The sequence below is a fragment of the Schistocerca gregaria genome, chromosome 3 (genome assembly GCF_023897955.1).
Source record: "Schistocerca gregaria isolate iqSchGreg1 chromosome 3, iqSchGreg1.2, whole genome shotgun sequence".
Classification (NCBI taxonomy): Eukaryota; Metazoa; Arthropoda; class Insecta; order Orthoptera; family Acrididae; genus Schistocerca; species Schistocerca gregaria.
Window position 1 is genome coordinate 827,913,965 of NC_064922.1, and position 20,172 is coordinate 827,934,136.

Genomic DNA, 20,172 nt, shown 5'->3' on the forward strand with positions numbered 1-20,172 from the left:
CACCGATACATAGCGAAATTCATCGTCAGCTGTGGGGACGACTGTTACGTCCCCTTCAAAAAGACCTCCTCATACTTCCGTCGATACACCACAAAAATCATCTCCAGCTGACTAGACGACAGCTTCCCCGCCTTTGCACACAGCTTCACCTACTTCCTACGATACAAAATCATCTGCATTACTTTCATATACATTACTTTCACGTGCACAATTATTGTTTCTGACTAGTGCCGTTTTAGAATTTGTCATGCATTCCGCCTCAACGAAATTCAGATCAACCTCAAGCTCCAGAATTCTTCATCAGACATATATTCATTTCATTGTTGACGTTCCTTTCATAAAATAAATTCTCATATCATCGTTATCAAATCTCTCAACACAACCGAGCGAGGTGGCGCAGTGGTTAGCACACTGGACTCGCATTCGGGAGGACGACGGTTCAATCCCGTCTACAGCCATCCTGATGTAGGTTTTCCGTGATTTTCCTAAATAGTTTCAGGCAAATGCCGGGATGGTTCCTTTGAAAGGGCACGGCCGATTTCCTTTCCAATCCTTCCCTAACCCGAGCTTGCGCTCCGTCTCTAATGACCTCGTTGTCGACGGCACGTTAAACACTAACCACCACCACCAGCTCAACAAATTTTATCGAAGTTCTTTCGCCCTCTTTACGGTTGCACTGCTTAAAATTATTCTCCATTTTATTTTTATTTTTTATAACTACCCCACCTAGAATTTTAAAATAATATGTCACCTGTTCATTTCGCCGCCTATGGACCAGAGATGCGGCGACCCATAATTTTCAGACCTCGTATTCTAGTGTTGCATTTCGTGAGGCTGCTTCACATCAAATGTTCGTTCCCGATTTTGGATTTCGTTATGAAGATTCCCATTTCCATTTCCCCTGTGAAAATTATTATTGGGATGATAATGATGATGATGTTTGGTTTATGAGGCGCTCAACTGCGCTGCTACCTGCGCCCATACAAGTTCCCAACATTTGCTCAGTCCAGTCTCGCCACTTTCATGAATGATGATGAAATGATGAGGCACGTGAAAAGCCCTGATCCCGGCAAGATTATTATTAGTGATGTAACTATTTTGGTGATTGTAAGTATCCTTCTGATACCTATTTTCCTGTCTACTGTTCCCATTATATGGCTTGAATTTCAACGCATGTTCAAGTTTCTCAATAAAATTTAAAAACTCGTCGATGGGCTTTGCCGGACCATGGGCAAGAGCCTATCGTAAAAGATCAGGTAAGCGTCTCTTGAGCGTCGTAATCTCTGTCAACACTCGCAGCGTACGATTTATATACGTCAACCTAGCTATTTAATGCACATGGAAGTCCCGCATGGACCCACTTCCGTGTTTGAAATAAAAAGGTACATATATGTAGCTTTCAAGGATGATAGCCATAATGTAATGCTATCATCTGAGATATCGTTTGTTGAAATCGCCTAAAGCGATTAAAAGCTATCAATTTAGATGTTCATTTTGTAAATGTTTACTCATTGTGAAATATTAACAGTGCTATTTTAAATGTACGAGGGTTGGAAAGTAAATTGTGGCAACTATTTATTCACAACCGATAGAAAAGAGTTACATGTTTCCACTTGTTACTGTCCTTCAAAGTAGTCACCAGCGTTGTACAGAACACCTTGCCAGCGATGTGGAAGGTGTAGTATACCGTTAGCAGAGCCTGTTCTGTTGATGGTGCGAATGGAGCGGTCTGTTGCCTGTCGAATCTCTGGAACAGTTCTAAAGGAAATACCACCGTCAGTGCACAGTATTGTTGTTCGTTTTTGTAGCATCACCTGCGAGTAGCTTCGCGGAAGAATCGGCGACACTTTCTGCGCAACCCACCCATCATTTTTCACGGCAATGCGCGGGCGCATACAGCGCAAGCTGTGGCTGCTCTGTTCGGTCGGTGGGGCTGGGAAGTACTGTACCATCCACCATAATCCCCGGACTTAAGTCTTTTGACTTTGATTTCGTTCCGAAGATGAAGGAACCACTTCGTGGCATTGGCTTCGAAACTGTTACAGAGATTCAACAGACAGTAGACCACTCCATTCGCGCCACCTACAGAACAGGCTCTGCTAACGGTATACTACTAAGCCTTCCACATCGCTGGCAACGGGTTCTACACAAGGCTGGTGACTACTTTAAAGGACAGTAAATGGTGGAAACACGTAACTCTTTTGTATCAGTTGTAAATAAATAGTTGCCACTATTTAAGTTCCAACCCTCGTATTAAATTTACTGTTGTGTTACTGGATGCACCACATTTTTCTGGGATTGTCGATGTACTCAGATTTGCACTAATATATGATTCTAAATTCTTGTAGACTCTCAAAGTGCTGTAGGATGCGCTCTTTTAGTTTGCCTTAAAGCCCGCCATCGCCGGGGACATATCTGACCCTCCTAAGCGATCGTCGAGTCGTCCAAATGCGATTTTCCCCATTTCAGGTGAAGCCAACCCCTTGGCCCTGCTGTGGCGCTTTGACGACCCTGGGTCTGTCCTCCAGCGATCTGCCGTGCAAGCAAATTCACCTCCTACGAATAAAGGGCGGCTAATTAGCGCGCGTAAATACGCGTTACCTTACGCTACAGCCAATTTAGCGAGTTTGAAAGGGGTAAAATTATCGCCTTTCGAGAGACGGAATGGTCCTTTCGGAGAATTTTCACACAAATTAGACGTGTTTCGTCAGTTGTGCAACGATGGTGGTATCAGTAGCCACGTGGACGTTCTGGACATCCTCACAGCACAGACACCCGCCAGGATCGCCGTAATGTAGGGGCAGCAGTAGCAGACCGTACGTTTCTGCAGCACAGGTAACGGGCTCATGTGCTCAAATGTGTCCACATGTACTACTGCGAACCAGCGCCTCAGTACTACAGGCTCACACACTGTAGACTGTCTTCCATACACGCCGGATCATCGATGTGCATGGCTCGACTGCTGCTGCCAGAGAATCGTTTGGTAGATGGAGTGGTTCGCCGTGGACTTCAGCGATGAAAGCACATTCTGCCCGCACGCAGGTGATGGTCGTTTGCGCATATGACATAAACCTCGTGAGTGGTCTCTCTGAGAGTGCATTCGTCAAAGACACACTGGCATCACCCCAGGCCTTATGGTCTGGGATACTATAGGCCTTGGGTGTTCTGGAAGAGAGGCTGACCAGTGCTCGGTACGTGCAGAATGTCGTTCCACTCGTTCTTTCACCGTTCTTGTAACAGGAATGTGATGTGTTGCCCCAACAGGATAAATCTTGTCCACAGACTCCCCGTGAAACTCAACTCCTCAGCAAGACATGCACCGACATTCCTGGCCAGCATAATCTTGTCTCCTAGCGAGCACGTGTGGGACATGATGGGACGAGAAGTGGTTCTTGCAACTCTTACAGAATTACGTGACGATATCGAGCAGACGCAGCATAACGTATCCCAGGCAGTATTCGCCACCTGTACGATCGACTGGAGGCTCGTGTCGACATCTGCATCGCCACCCATGGAGGCTACACCAGTCACTAATATGGGTCGACACCGGGTACCTCAGAATCGCTTCGACTGTTGATCTGTATATGTAATCATTTCATTCACTCCATATGTAGTGTTACAACAACAGATCTTGAGTGAAGGGTGTACTAACATATTTTCCGACAGTGTATTTTAAAATATAACACGACTCTTAAAGCGATTTGTAAACCCATTGGGGCGGCGACTGCACTTCACAGCAACTGTTCGACTCAAATGATTTGGTGTCCCCCCACGGTGTGTGTCCATTTGCGTCGTCCGCTGTGATCCCGCGGTCAGCATGCAACATTTGACAGTGACAAAATTTTCACTTTTCACCTGATCGTCAGAGAAGTATAGTAATCTTCTGTACAGTTCATTTTCTTTACTCCACCGCCATCCTGTGTTACTTCACACAATTAGCATAACTTTACCCGCTTCTCATTCAGTTCCATCGAGCGCCGCCGGTGGACGGTTTTGAAAAGTCTGAGTAAAACGGCTGCTTAGATAATACACTACTGGCCATTAAAATTGCTACACCACGAAGATGACGTGCTACAGGCGCGAAATTTAACCGACAGGAAGAAGATGCTGTGACATGCAAATGATAAGCTTCTCAGAGCATTCACACAAGGTTGGTCTCGGTGGCGACACCTACAACGTGCTGACATGAGGAAAGTTTCCAACCGATTTCTCATACACAAACAGCAGTTGACCCGCGTTACCTGGTGAAACGTTGTTGTGATGCGTCGTGTAAGGAGGAGAAATGCGTACCATCATGTTTCTGACTTCGATAAAGGTCGGATTGTTGCCAATCGCGATTGCGGTTTATCGTATCGCGACATTGCTGCTCACGTTCGTCGAGATCCAATGACTGTTAGCAGAATATGGAATCGTTGGGTTCAGGAGGATAATACAGAACGCCGTGCTGGATCCCAACGGCCTCGCAACACCAGCAGTCGAGATGACAGGCATCTTATCCGCATGGCTGTAACGCATCGTACAGCCACGTCTCGAACCCTGAGTCAACAGATTGGGACGTTTACAAGCTGAGAGACCATGGCTGCGGTTACCCTTGATGGTGCATCACAGTCAGGAGAGTCTGCAATGGTGTAGTCAACGACGAACCTGGGTGAACGAATGGCAAAACGTCATTTTTCGGATGAATCCAGGTTCTGTATACAGCATCATGATGGTCGCATCCATGTTTGGCGACATCGCGGTGAACGCACATTGGAAGCGTGTATTCGTCATCACCCGGCGTGATGGTATGGACTGCCATTGGTTACACGTCTCGGTCATCTGTTGTTCGCATTGACAGCACGTTGAACAGTGGACGTTACATTTCAGAAGTGTTACGACCCATGGGTCTGCCCTTCATTCGATCCCTTCGAAACCCTACATTTCAGCAGGACAATGCACGACCGCATGTTGCAGGTCATGTACGGGCCTTTCTGGATACATAAAATGTTCGGCTGCTGCCTTGGCCAGCACATTCTCCAGATCTCTCACCAATTGAAAACCTCTGGTCGATGGTGGCCGAGCAATTGGTTCGTCACAATACTCTAGTTACCCTTCTTTATGAACTGTGGTATCATGTTGAAGTTGCATGGGCAGGTGTACCTGTACACGCCATCCAAGCTCTGTTAGACTCAATGCCGAGGCATATTAAGGCCGTTACTACTGCCAGAGGTATTTGTTTCGGGTACTGATTTCTCAGGATCTATGCACCCAATTGCTTGAAAACGTAATCACATGTCAGTTCTAGTATAATATATTTGTCCAATGAATACCCGTTTATCATCTGCATTTCCTCTTGGTGTAGCAATTTTAATGACCAGTAGTGTACATAATGAAATTTACTAGTGGGAACATCGTGAGTCTGTTGTTCGTACATCTTCCTACTAGATGAATAAGGCAGTTAACTGGACTTGAGTATCTTTATGCGTTTTACGTCGCCTACAGACTTTCATTACTTTGTCGTAGTTATGTTTTAGCTGTTATTCTTGTTTGTATGAAATGTACGTCGGTGAGGTCTCCAGACGAGGGAACAGTGGGCGAAAGTCTTTTTTTTTTTTTTTTGAAGGCATGTTACTAGCAATCCGAAAACAACGGAAGGTGTACAACTCACGCTTGTGAGGAAGTACATTTTCAGAAACAAAACAGAGAGGAAGAAGAGATGAAAACCAAGAACGTTATTGGACTAATACACAAAGTGACATCTTGTGATGAGAGGCAAATTAAATTCGTGTAGATGTTAGGTGTCTCAACATATACATTTGTGGCCTGATGTTGAAGAAACCCCCGAATCCATTATCAGGTCACTGTGCGCCTACTTAATGAACCCAGGGTATTACGGACAGGGCTTACGAAATTCAAAGAGCACATGCAATGACTTACGTCTTTACGTAAGGGAAATAAGTGTTAGTGGTGCCTCATACTGCTATAGAAGAGCTATAAAAGTGGAAAGTGAGGAAGTGGTGCACCACATACAAAAGAAATACTGTTTTCAGTTTACTTTATAAAAACTTAAAATTGAGATGACTCACAATATTCCATTTATTCTTGCAATATGTTCAGACAAGTCAATAACGCTACGAAAAGAGTCACGCCACTTCAGATGTCTGTTTCGTTTTCTTTTAACATAACCATACTTGGGTAAAATTACCAATTAAGAGGCAACACTGTCGAATATCTTTCTAAGAGTATGGCAATGTAAAGTTGCATCCTTGCACGTGGCCCTAAGCACTATTTGACTTTACATCTGGGGTCATCATTCCCCTAGACTGATAACTACTTAAATCTAACTAACATAAGGACAGCACACACACCCAAGCCCGAGGCAGCATCTGAACCTGCGACCGTAGCGGAAGAGTGGTTCCAGACTGAAGCACCTAGAACTGCTCGGCCACAGAGGCCGATGATAACTTTACACACAATGTCATAAATAGGATTTTAATACATTTTAAGGTTATAATTGTTCTTGGGCACTCTGAGGGCATACACAAGTCCGTTTCTATTAATCGTACAACTAATCAAGCCTTATAAATCAAGAAAACAAAGCAGATGCGTAAAATAGTCCCATTGACGTTACTTTTATCATCCGGCAGCTACTTCGAAGGGACACTGATTCCGCGGCTGAATTTGGAGTAATATTCATTTACATTTACATACACTATGAAGAACTTCAGTCATTTGTGCCTTGATAAAAATGTGATATGACATCTGAGGTTTCTGAGGATGTAGTAACCTTACATCGTTACTTTGATAGAAATGAACATTAACTGGATTTTAACCTTTTATTCCAAAATAACCTTTCGACTTTGTGTATGAAAGTGAATATGGGGAGAGATATAGAATTCACCACGGCATGGTGGCGGGAAGCCGTCGCAGTATCAGACGTATCCAGCGCACTTGACTTTGTGAATCACAGTATTCTCGTAGATTAGTTGAAGTTTTATAGGATTGATGGTATGAGTAATATCTAACCGAAAACAACGCACAAAATTGTACTTAGTAGCAGAACGAATATAGTCTGGAGACATAATTCTGACTGCTGACAAATCATATTTGGGGTTCTCCAAGATTCGATCTTAGGTCCACTATTGTTTCTCATACGTGTAAAGGATTTTTCGGCTAATATGTGACAAGCATAGTTCTGTTTGCAGATGACAATAGTATTGAAGACTGATAGTCCAAAAAATTATGAGCATCTGTTCACCAGCGTGTTTGTCCACTTTTCAAACACAGTACAACAGAGATTCTGCTTGGCATGATTTTACAACTCATTGACAGGATTCCAGAAGTACACTGGCACCAGATGTCTACGTGCAAGTCAATCAATTCGCGCGAATTAGGGGTTGGTGGTTTGGTTTTCGGACACGCATCTGGCACCAAATATGTATTCCAGTGGGCACAGATCACGAACATTTGCTGACCAAGACATCAATGTGAGTTCACTACAATGTCCCTTCAAACGACTGTAGCTCGATTCTGACCTCGCACCCGGACAGTTATTCTGTTGGAAGATGTTACACCGTAGGGAGGAGACCAAGCATGAAAAGATGCAGGTGGTCCGCAATTACATTCACCCAGTTCACTGCAGTCATGATACCTTTGATTATCACCACAGATCCCATGGAAGACAATTCCAGTGTACCCCTTAGCATATTTCTGTCCTCACCGACTTGCATCTGTGGCGCGATGTCTGTTTCGTGCAGCCATTTGCCTGGATGACGGCGTGTAAGGACGCAACCATCGACCTGATGTATCAAGAATTGCGATTCATTTAACAGGTGACACATTGATACATGGTGAAAACTCAGCGATGCCGTGCCTACTGCAAATCATAACTGACGATGCTACGGTCGCAGGCTCGAATCCTGCCTCGGGCGTGGATGTGTGTGATGTCCTTAGGTTAGTTACGTTTAATTATTTTTAAGGTCTAGGCGACTGACGACCTCCGAAGTTAAGTCGCATAGTGCTCAGAGCCATAACTGACGATGTTGGGTTAACAGGGGAACACGTAGGGGGCCTGTGATGTGGAGCTCCATGTTCTAAATTGGCCTTTGAATGGTGTGCTCCGAAACGCTTGTGGCTGCACCGGCGTTGCACTCTGTCTCAGATCTGCCACGGATCGCTGCCTATTCTGCATTACACAGTGCCCTCTATGTTTTCTGATAAGACGTAGTCGTCCAATACCATACGGCCTACTCGTTAGTTCATAATTCTTCTATCACTTTCCATAGGTGCGCACGACAGCTGTAAGCAAACAGACGGCCAGATTCTCTATTGCAGAGATTCTCGTTTCAAGCCGCAGCGCCACAACGATGTGCCTTTTGTCAAAACCGTTTATATCAGTGTATTTCCGTATTTGTGGCTGGTATCTTCGCTATAATGACTTCCCATTCGTCTCTCTTCAACTCACACTTTCCTCACTGCTTCCTGTGCCCGCAACACCACCAGGAGGCATTCAACTTCGCAGTGGGCAGTGATAATAATCTTTTGGCTCATCAGTGTAATTAGTTCAGTCATACATACAGAAACAGAAGAACTGGCAACCAAAGTTCTCAAACATATCATCGACCGATTTTCTGCGAACAGTCTCACTCTCACTTTTAAAAAGACACAACAAAGTCAGTTCTTCACATCTAGGGGTGCTACACAATAAGTGTAGCACACTGCGAGGAAATAATAAGTAGGGTGGAAACTTCAAAACTGTTAGGTGTGCACATTGATTAGAATTTAAAGTGGAAAAAAATAGAACTTTTAAAACAACTTGGTTCAGTAATATTTGCACTTAGAATCGCTGAAAATCTTGGGGACAGACGAATCAATAAATTGACGTATTTTGCATATTTTCATTCAGTAATGTGATGGCGAATAATGTTATGGGACAACTCACCTTTAAGAAAGAAAGTCTTCATTGCAGAAAAATGTACTTTGGGAATAATATGTGGCGCTCGCCCACGACCATCTTGCAGATATGTATTAAAGAAGCTGAGAAATCTGACTATTGCTTCACAGTATATTTATTCCGCCATGAAGTTTGTTACTAAAAAAATGATCTACAGTTAAAAAGGGACAATGGTGTAGATAACTGCAATACGAGTAGGAAAAATAACACTAATTACTCCACATTAAGACTGTCTTTAGCACAAAAAGGGGGCACAATACTGCAAAAAAAAATTTTGAACACTTAGTCAATGTCATAAAAATGTCTCGCAGACAGCAAGCAAAATTTGAAAACAAGCTAAGAAAGCTTCTCCTTGCCAATTCCTTCTACTGTGTTGAAGAATTTCTATTGCTATAACGTGTAAGAGGTAGTGAGTAGAGCCCACTGACCAACAACATTTGTACAACTCTTTTCCTATTTGAAAAAAAAATTAAAAAGCTTAGAAATGTTAAGAACGTAACAATATTTGCAAATTAATTTGCGCTGTGAATATATAATAACTGGTTCCACTAATTATTGTTTACTGACTGGTGAAACATCTTGCAGGATAATTAACACTAAAACTGGGTCATTATGAACACCACTTAGTCAACTTGTAAAGATTTGTTCAAACGATCAAGAAACTGAAAACAGGTCGAAACGACGAAATGGTTAGTCAGGACGTGGTGTCACTTTTTACGCGGATGCCAGTACAAGACACGCTGGATATTTTAGCCCAATAGTTTCCACCTCGAATCGTCAAGTTGTCCCGTCATGTTTTAACGACAACATATTTCTTGTGACGCAACGAATGTTATGAAATTACAGATGGCACAGCAATGAGCTCATCACTGTCTCCTGCAGTCGAGAATTTCTTCATGGATCACTTCAGAGAGCAGGCTCTGAACTCTGCAGTGTTGCGTCCGTCTTGCTTCCATAGGTACGTCGACGACACCTTCCTGATATGGCCTCGAGCGAAGAACGGGAGGTTGGCTTGGTCCTTCAGTGTACGGAAAACCGACGCACACTGATCGATATTTGAAAGCTGGTAGTTTTCATCACCCTATACACAAGAAAGCGGTCCTGAACACATTAATACGGAGAGCCAAAGTTGGCAGTCTGAATTGCAGCACTTGAGTCACGTTTTCAGCGAGAATGGCTAGAAGGAAAAGAGACACTGCAAACGCTTTCAGGTTGCACTGGCGAAGGACATCTTGTGAATAGGGAGAATGAACCAAGCCGGCGGGAATCCTGCCATAGTGCGGGGTAACGAGCAGCAAGGTAGGACGCGTACTGCAGAGACGTGGAATGAGACCAGTGTTCCGGCTCGCTCCCAAGATAAGAGATATGCTGCAGCGTGTTAAAGAGGACGTTGCTCTTCATGTGCCCGGTGTGTACTGTGTCCCTCGCGAGTATGGCAGCATCTACATTGAAGAGCCAAAGAAACTGGTATATCTGCCTAGTATCGTGTAGGGCCCCCGCGAACAGACAGAAGTGCCGCAACACGACGTGGCATGGCCTCCACTAATATCTAAAGTACTGGCAGAAGTGAAGCTGTGAGGACGGGGCGTGAGTCGTGCTTGGGTAGCTCATTTGGTAGAGCAGTTTCCCGCGAAAGGCAAAAGTCCCGAGTTCGACTCTCGGTACGGCACACAGTTTTCATCTACCAGGAAGTTTCATATCAACGCACACTCCGCTGTAGAGTGAAAATTTCATTCTAGAAATATCTTCGAACTATCAGTTTAATGAGCCACGGCTGCAAAATACTAACGCGAATTCTTTACAGACGAATGGAAAAACTGGTAGATGCAGACCTCGGGGAGGATCAGTTTGGATTCCGTCCAAATGTTGGAACACGTGAGGCCATACTGACCTTACGACTTATCTTAGAAGAAAGATTAAGAAAAGGCAAACCTACGTTTCTAGCATTTGTAGACTTAGAGAAAGCTTTTGACAATGTTGACTGGAATACTCTTTTTCAAATTCTAAAGGTGGCAGGGGTAAAATACAGGGAGCGAAAGGCTATTTATAATTTGTACAGAAACCAGATGGCAGTCATAAGAGTCGAGGGGCATGAAAGGGAAGCAGTGGTTGGGAAAGGAGTGAGACAGGGTTGTAGCCTCTCCCCGATGTTATTCAATCTGTATATTGAGCAAGCAGTAAAGGAAACAAAAGAAAAATTTGGAGTAGGTATTAAAATTCATGGAGACGAAGTAAAAACTTTGAGGTTCGCCGATGACATTGTAATTCTGTCAGAGACGGCAAAGGACTTGGAAGAGCAGTTGAACGGAATGGACAGTGTCTTGAAAGGAGGATATAAGATGAACATTAACAAAAGCAAAACGAGGATAATGGAATGTAGTCAAATTAAATCGGGTGATGCTGAGGGAATTAGATTAGGAAATGAGACACTTAAAGTAGTAAAGGAGTTTTGCTATTTAGGAAGTAAAATAACTGATGATGGTCGAAGTAGAGAGGATATAAAATGTAGACTGGCAAAGGCAAGGAAAGCGTTTCTGAAGAAGAGAAATTTGTTAACATCGAGTATAGATTTAAGTGTCAGGAAGTCTTTTCTGAAAGTATTTGTTTGGAGTGTAGCCATGTATGGAAGTGAAACATGGACGATAACTAGTTTGGACAATAGAAGCTTTCGAAATGTGGTGCTACAGAAGAATACTGAAGATAAGGTGGATAGAGCACGTAACTAATGAGGAGGTATTGAATAGGATTGGGGAGAAGAGAAGTTTGTGGCACAACTTGACCAGAAGAACGGATCGGTTGGTAGGACATGCTTTGAGGCATCAAGGGATCACAAATTTAGCATTGGAGGGCAGCGTGGAGGGTAAAAATCGTAGAGGGAGACCGAGAGATGAGTACACTAAGCATATTCAGAAGGATGTAGGTTGCAGTAGGTACTGGGAGATGAAGCAGCTTGCACAGGATAGAGTAGCATGGAGAGCTGCATCAAACCAGTCTCAGGACTGAAGACAACAACAACAGAAATATCTTAAGTAATTCGGGAGGGAATTGATACCGTGAATCCTGCAAGGCTGTGTATAAATCCGTAAGAGTACGAGGGGATGGAGGTTTCTTCTGAACAGCAGCTTGCGAGGCATTCCAGATATGCTCAATTTAGTTTACGTCTGGGGAGTCTGGTGGTCATCTGAGATGTTTAAACTCAGAAGAATGTTCCTGGAGCCACTCTGTAGCAATTCTGGACGTGTGGGTGTCGCATTGTCCTACTGGAATTGCCCAAGTGCGCCGGAATGCACAATGAACATGAATGGCTGCAGGTAATCAGACAGGACCTTTATATAAGTAACACCTACCAGAGTCATATCTAGACGTATCAGCGGTTCGATATCACTACACCAAAACACGCCGCGCCGGACGATGTGGCCGAGCAGTTCTAGGAGCTACAGTCTGGAACCGCGCGACCCTTACGGTCGCAGGTTCGAATCCTGCCTCGGGAATGGGTGTGTGTGATGTCCTTAGGTTGGTTAGGTTTAAGTAGTTCTAAGTTCTAGGGGACTGATGACCTCAGAAGTTAAGTCCCATAGTACTCAGAGCCATTTGAACCATTTTGCACACGCCCCACATCATTACAGAGCCTCCTCCAGCTTGAACAGTCCCCTGCACACATGCAGGGTCCCTGGATTCATGAGGTTGTCTCTATATCCGTATAAGTCTATCCGATCGAAACAATTTGAAACGAGACCAGGAAACATGTTTCCAGTCATGAACAGTCAAATGTCGTTGCTGATCGGCCCGTGTGTGGCGTAAAGCTTTGTGTCGTGCAGTAATCAAGGGTACACGAGTGGGCCTTCGGCTGCGAAAGCCAATATCGATGATGTTTCGCTGAATGGCTCGCACGTTGACACTTTTTGATGGCCCAGCACTGAAATCTGCAGCAATTTTCGGAAATGTTGCAGTTCTGTCACGTTGAACGATTCTCTTCAGTCGTCATTAGTCTCGTTCTTGCAGGAACTTTTTCGGACGCAGCGATGACGGAGATTTGATGTTTTACCAGATTCCTGATATTCCCGGTACACTCGTGGAATGGTTGTACGGGTAAATTCCCACTTCGCTACCTCGTTCCTTGTAGCAGCAGTAACCGATCTAATATCTGCGCCAGACACTTGTTGTCTTACATAGGCGCTGCCGACCGCAGCGCCGTGTTTCTCCTCTTTGACATATCACTGTATTTCAATACGCATACCTTTACCTGTTTCTATGGCGCTTCAGTGTATATAGGCCAAACATTTGGTACGGTTGCAGAGCGGTGTACCGAGGACAAGAGACGTATTAAGCAAAGTGAACTCGACAAGTCAGCCACAGATGAGCATTGCCTTGAAAACGGACACAAAATACAGTATGGCTCATGCGTCAACATACTGGAACTCCGATATAAGGGAGGCGGCTGAGATTACAATGAACAGCAACAATTTCAACACAGACCAAGGCTGCACACTGAGTACGGCGTGGGGGCGGGTTTTGGATGTCGAAAGAAAGCAACGGCAAATGCTTACCGCTGGTAGGGGGGCGGGAGCTGCAGTTTCAAACGTGTCTCCGGCCCTCGAGCCACCTGACGTCACTCGCTCTCCCAGCTGGCCAGAGCGGCTATGAGCTGCCCAACTCGCCTGCCGCGCACTCGTCGTTTCGGCCCTGTCTGATTGGTGCTAGCGGCCGTAATCGTAGGAATATAAGCGGGAAATAGCGCCAGCCGCCACGTAGCCTTCAAACCCAGCTCGACTAGTTCACTTCCGGACTCAGGATTTTTGTCTCATCGTATACGGTCGTCCTATCCCCCTCACTCCTACCCTAAAACACCTTGGCCTCACCCTCTACCGCCACCTCTCCTGGACTCATCACCTTCTTACGATCCAACACAAAGCCCACAATAGACCCCACCGCCTGAAACTCCTGTCCAGCCACACATGGGGACTGTATCCTTGTAACTTCCTTCATACCTACAAATCCTTGATCCGCCCCATCTTTTTTCATCCCAGTATTGCCAGGACGTCTGCCGCGCCAAGATCCTACAGAGTCCTCCAAATTCTTGAACACCATGCACTCTGCCTCACCTTCCATATCAACCTCCTGTCCCCCACACATATCCTCTATGACCTCATCCCCTTCCTACATTTTCTCCTTTTCCACAAACATATCTGCACCCTGTAAATCGTACACAGACTTGATCCCCTCATCCCCACCTCCTGGTATCTTCTGTCCTCTCTACACCTAGCCTCTTGCCATGCCTTTGCCATGGTGTGCACCCTCTCTCCACATCCACACTATGCACTTCCTTTCTCAATGCAGCTTCCAGCAGTTACCCCTCCTAGATGATGAGCTTCGCCCTGATATCTACCCCTCCTACTAACTCTAACCCCACCTTCCTCTCCCCCTCCTCAGGGCTCTCTCTCCCGTCCTCTTCTCTTCCCCTGACTGGTTTTTTCCTCCCTTCTCTGCCTCTATCTTGAAACCCTTTGTCTCTGCACTCCCTCCTGACATCCCTCTCCCTCTTTCTTTCTCACGCCACCTATATCCTGCGTCTTAATGCGCTCTCCTGACCCTCTCTTCTCATCCCACCCCGTCTAGCCCCCACCCTCCCTCGCTGCCCCGTCCTTTCCCCTCTTTTCCCTCCTCTCTGCCCTCCCTCCCGGCAGTTTTTATTCTTCGTCTTGTGTGTGCTCCGTCTCATGAAGTGGTTTTTAAAGTATCATTCTGGTGTGTTTTAATACAGTGGCTAACTTTTAACTTGTGTGTGTGACTTCAGTGTATTTTATGTGCTCTGCAAATCGCCAACTGTGTTTTTCCTTAATCTTTATGTGAACTTTTTAAACTGCCCCACAGTGATCGTCCCCGTGGTAGTGTCTATTTTATCCCCCACTGTCTCCCCCTTTTATGTTCTTAAATGAACCTTTTTATCACATTTCTTCTATTTATTTGTGCTGCGGCTAAAGAGCGGAGGACTGTGCCGCTGAGAGCCCTCTCTTGCCCATACGGGGTAGGAGAATGAAATTACAATAAAGAAACAAAAAAAACAGCCCTGTCAGTCAGAAGAGTTACTCCTGACGACAATGGCGGAGCTAGATATGGAAATCTCGAAAGCTCGAGAATTTTGTTGGAACTGACGCTGCTTAAAAACCGAGAAGATTTTATTCAGTCATGATACCGCGAAAGACTCCGAGGAATATTGTCCATGGTGCCAATTATCCATGGACCATGAAACTACCTAACTAACTAGCTAACAACATCACGCAGCGAATTGTTGTGAAGGAGCTGTTTCTGTGTGAAAGCAAGCGACACTGAGTTTGGCGAACCGAACGCCCACAGTGCAAAGTGCGGAGCCAGTGCAGGATGGAGTGAGGGTCAGCTAACGAGCGAGGCTGCACGGCAGGCCCGCAGCCCATAAACAGCGTCTGCGGTTATCGGATGCAGTCGCGTGGCCGCTGCCAGCGTGCTGCACTCTGGCTGCTGCGTTGTTTACGCCGACGCGGCAGCCCAGGCTGCGCCAGCCAGTTGTTAACCTGCCTAGATCTCCATCAGGTACCCCAGGGGCGGGGCGCCACTACTCCATACTGTCGCGAGGGTCCGGTTACCGTGAGTGGCGTACTGAGAGCAGTGTATCAAGCAGCAGAAAACAGACTGTGTGGGTACCAATACATGAGAAAACGGAACTCGATTCTCAGTACAAAATCCTCCAACACCCCTTTGGGAAATGTCATGAAGTTCTCAAGAGGACATCCTTATCACTATCAGAATATGACGTACTAATCTCACTTCTGCTCTGCAGAACCAGGCCCTCCGTCCGATCTGTCGCCGGGCTTCGAGCCCTACCTTGGCACCATTAGCTGATGTTGAAGGTATGTTGAGTAGCTGATCCAGCCGTAGTGCGACATCTCTGGTCGACATTAGTGCCAAAAACATGATAATATTAGCTGGTTACAACTGTCATACATATCAGGAGGCACACATGTACGCTTCGGATTCATGTAGATAATGGTAATCGATAATGTTAATTCGGCCAGGCATCTTCTACAAATGATATCGCACCAATATTGGTCCATTGATAGTGAAGGAAATCTATGACTAAGTGAATAAATATCCTAGTGAGTTGTGCTAAATGAAATGGATCTATTATGTATGAAACTATGTATCCTGTTGCTTGATTTCATTAACGATTCTGTCTAATGTTCACGAGAACCCTCAGCGTCGATGATTATTACAAAAATAAAGCGATAAAAATTTATGAACTATATGAAATGAAATCGTCATAACTTCTGAACCGTTTGCGTTACGACTTTCAAAGTGCACGGTTGGCCACGGGGCTTGATGGGAATTAGTATGTGGTGTATGGTTCGGTTTAGCGTCCACGCCAGCTTTTATTTGGATTGGTTCGTCAACAAGCAAAATTCGTGCATTTGGGGAACAGAGAATCCTTATTTAGCGATTGAGAAGTCTCTTCACCCTCAACGGATGACTGCGTGGTGTTCAATGTTGTGGTGTGCAATTTCCAGTCACGGAATAATCGGTGCGATATTCCTTGGTTGCACGGTAACTACCTAACGGTACGTGAAGATTTTGGAAAATGAGTCCATCCCCATTATCCATAGTGACTCTGATTTCGACAGGATATGCTACATGCAAGACGAAACTCTACCCCATCAAATCAGGAGAGTATCTGATGTCCTGGAGGAGAACTTTGGGGAGCGCATTCTGGCTCTGGGGTACCCAGAGGCCACTGGCGTGGGCCTCAATTGGCTGCCAAATTCTCCGGATCTGAACACATACGACTTCTTTTTGTGGGACTATATTAAAGACAAGATGTACAGAAATAACCCCTAAATCTTTGCTGAATTGAAAACAGCCATTCTTGAAGTCATTGACAGCATCGATTTTCCGATACTTCAACGGGTCATGCAGAATTTAGCTTCTCGTCTGTGTCACATCATCGCCGACGATGGCACGCATATCGAACATGTCGTAACCTAAATCCTAATATCTATAGTGACGGTTACATGTTGAATAAAATGTGTGCACGCCGTAGTTTGTAACTAAATAACTTTTTTTTTTCAAGTAGTTCAATAATAGTCACCCGGTACACTAACGCAAAAGACGACGCACTACAGAGGAATTACCTGAATGGGACGGAAATCGGCAGACGTGATGTGCATGTACAGACAAACAAAGGCTAACAAGTTCCGAAAAATCGTATGATTCATTCGAGAGAAAGAACCCATATTAATAAGTCAACAACGTGTCAGTTCACCTCTAACCCTTATACAATCAGTTATTCGGCTTGGCACTGATTGACAGAGTTGCTGGATGTCTTCCTCAGGGATATCGTGCCAAATTGTGTCCAATTGGTGCGTTAGATCGTCAAAATCCCAAGATGGTTCAAATGGCTCTGAGCACTATGGGACTCAACATCTGAGGTCTTCAGTCCCATAGAACTTAGAAGTACTTAAACCTAACTAACCTAAGGACATCACATACAACCATGTCCGAGGCAGGATTCGAACCTGCGACCGTAGCGGTCGCGCGGTTCCAGACTGATGCACCTAGAACCGTTCGTCTACAGCGGCCGGCCCCAAGATATTTTGTAGGGCCCTGCCCATGATGTTCCAAATGTTCTTAATGTTTGAGAGGTCCGACGATGTTGCTGGCCAACGTGGGGCTCGCCAGAACTATTGTCCAGTTAATTCAGTGTAATAAGTTCATTCATATATTTTTCAAAATCAGTTTTTTTAGTGGTTAAAAGCTGAAAAGACTGACAGTGAAATCCAAATTTTGTAATCGTTAGAGGCTAAGAAGTGTAATTGTTGATGGCTCAAAGTGTAAGTACTGAAGGCTAAAAGTTTCATTGTTGAAGGCTATAAATTAAATTATTGAAGGCCAAGAGTGTAAGTGTTAAAGGAAGGAAGTGTAGCTGTTGCCAACTAAATAGTGTAACTGCCAATTGATAAATAGTGTACTCATGATGAAGACCGAGTAAAAATGTGAAAAACAAAAAAACATATTTTATCATAGTGTGCTTCGGACCATGAAGCAGACGCACTGATAAATCCACGTATCCCCCCATTTTGCTGGAGGCAGACAGTGTACAAATGAAGTTGCTCTTAAACAAACATCCCAGGGACTTGAGGGCGAGCGGACTGAAAAACCTACCCCCTCTTGTTCACTGCAAGAGCAAGTACAAGACACACTCTCTCCACTCATATGTGAATAAGGGAAAGGGAGTGTAGTTAATAAGAGAAGGATATAAGTAGGTTGGCCAATGAGAAAAGCACTGACATTTGAAAAGAAATACCATGTACTTAGAAACGCAGCAGCTTTCTAAAATTGTCGTAATGAACAAATTACTTCTACAGCTACAGTTGTGCCTGGCACTGAAACAGAGTAAGCCAAGACGACCAACATAAAGGCGGACATGTTTCTTCCCAAACACACCTCTTGTTGCATTACGCCGTTTGTACCTTTCGTAATCAATTGTTAAACTAGGGTACTGTTCAGTTTAATCTTGGTTCTGCCATGGATGTCTTACCTATTAATCCACGAGTTGCAAAATCTCACAAAGTAGGGGAACACCTCCAGATGGACGATATTAATGGTGACATAGCGGCCATGACCGTTTATCTGCTGTCGTAGAGCCCTAGAGGGCTGAACACGTATGTGGCGCTCAAAGAAATATTGTGAAGGAGAAGTGTTAATTTACTCTTATTAGATGTATATGTTAATGTGAACAATTTCACCTACATCGTAACAAAACACGGTATGTTAACTGTAAGTATCATTGTGTACACAAACGCATGGGAGCTACAGTAGAAGTACAACAAAGTCGTTACTACGACTATAAAAACGTTGTATTTTGCATTATTACTTGTAAAACGTCTTAGAACAATTATTTTTTCAGCAAAGCATAGAACAGTTCTGTATTTTCCGTATTTTATAATCTAAATCTTCGCTTTTGGTCAGTACTCCGGCCAGTGGGGAAAATTCTCATTCGTATTACCGTTCAAAAGCCGCCAGGCAACAGAATGTCGCTGGATATGAGAGCTTAAACGAAGCTTTGTAAGCACCATTACCCATCCAAGAACAAAACTTCAGACCTGTTGTAGAAAACAGTGTGCCACTCTAATGTTCCTTGAGAGCAACATTGCCAAATAAAGGTTTCCAGTGATGAGGAAAGCTGCGGTGCTATGTAGCCATCTCTAACATTAAAGAATGATATACCCTCTACCGGAATTCTTCGACAACGCTGGAGATTCCCACGAAGTAATACATCATGTTAAACTAATTCTGTAGTATCGAAATTTTCCTGGAGCTGTTAGAAGGATGAAGCACAGACTATGTTGTCTGTGAGCCAAGTCGTAGAACTGTGAGGCACTCCGACACTGAGACTGCCGTAGACTGTCCCATAGTAACATTTTTTGAATGATTAGCGGCCATTGTTTCTAGTAAGTCTTTGTCTGCAAATACCTACGGAATTGATACAAGTTCATTCATGCATATTGCCATTACTCCTGTTCTCCATCTCTTGTCCGAGAGGTTGATAAATATAAAAGTGCTGGGTAATATTTCGGCTCTCCTGCCCACTTGGGTAAATGGATGGTCCCATTCTTACAGTGAAGGGATGTCCACACAGGGAAATTGCACCATAAACTACGTATTTGGCAGAACTATCAATGAGCCAGTTTTATACGAGCTTTTAGATGGGAACTCGAGACCTGAAGGGTACCTCCCTATGGCGTCAGCAAGCGAGCTCACCATCAGCATTTCTCCAGCGAGACGTGCCATAAAATCGAGCAAACTGGCTCGTAAACACTCCTTTTGTTCATACGAGCTCTGTTCAAAACATTACGAAACTTTGTCCACATAATTTTTCTACGTTACCTTTTACTTATTGTACATGGTCCCCTTAGACGTATACTCCTCCACAATTGACACACCGCCCCAAACACAGTTTCCGCTTCCGGAAACGGTCCTGTGACACTTCTTGCTGAATCGCGAGAAGTGCCGTCTGCGAATTTCTTTTATGTCCTCTATCGTTGCAGATATTCGTCGTTTCAACTATATTTTCGACTTAGGAAATATTAAAAAAAAGTGTCACAGGGGCCAAGTCTGGCGAGTTCAGAGGATGAGATAGCAAAGTGATTTCGTTTTTTGTGCAGTAGTCATGCACCAACAGGGATGAATGTGCGGGTCCGTTATCGTGATGC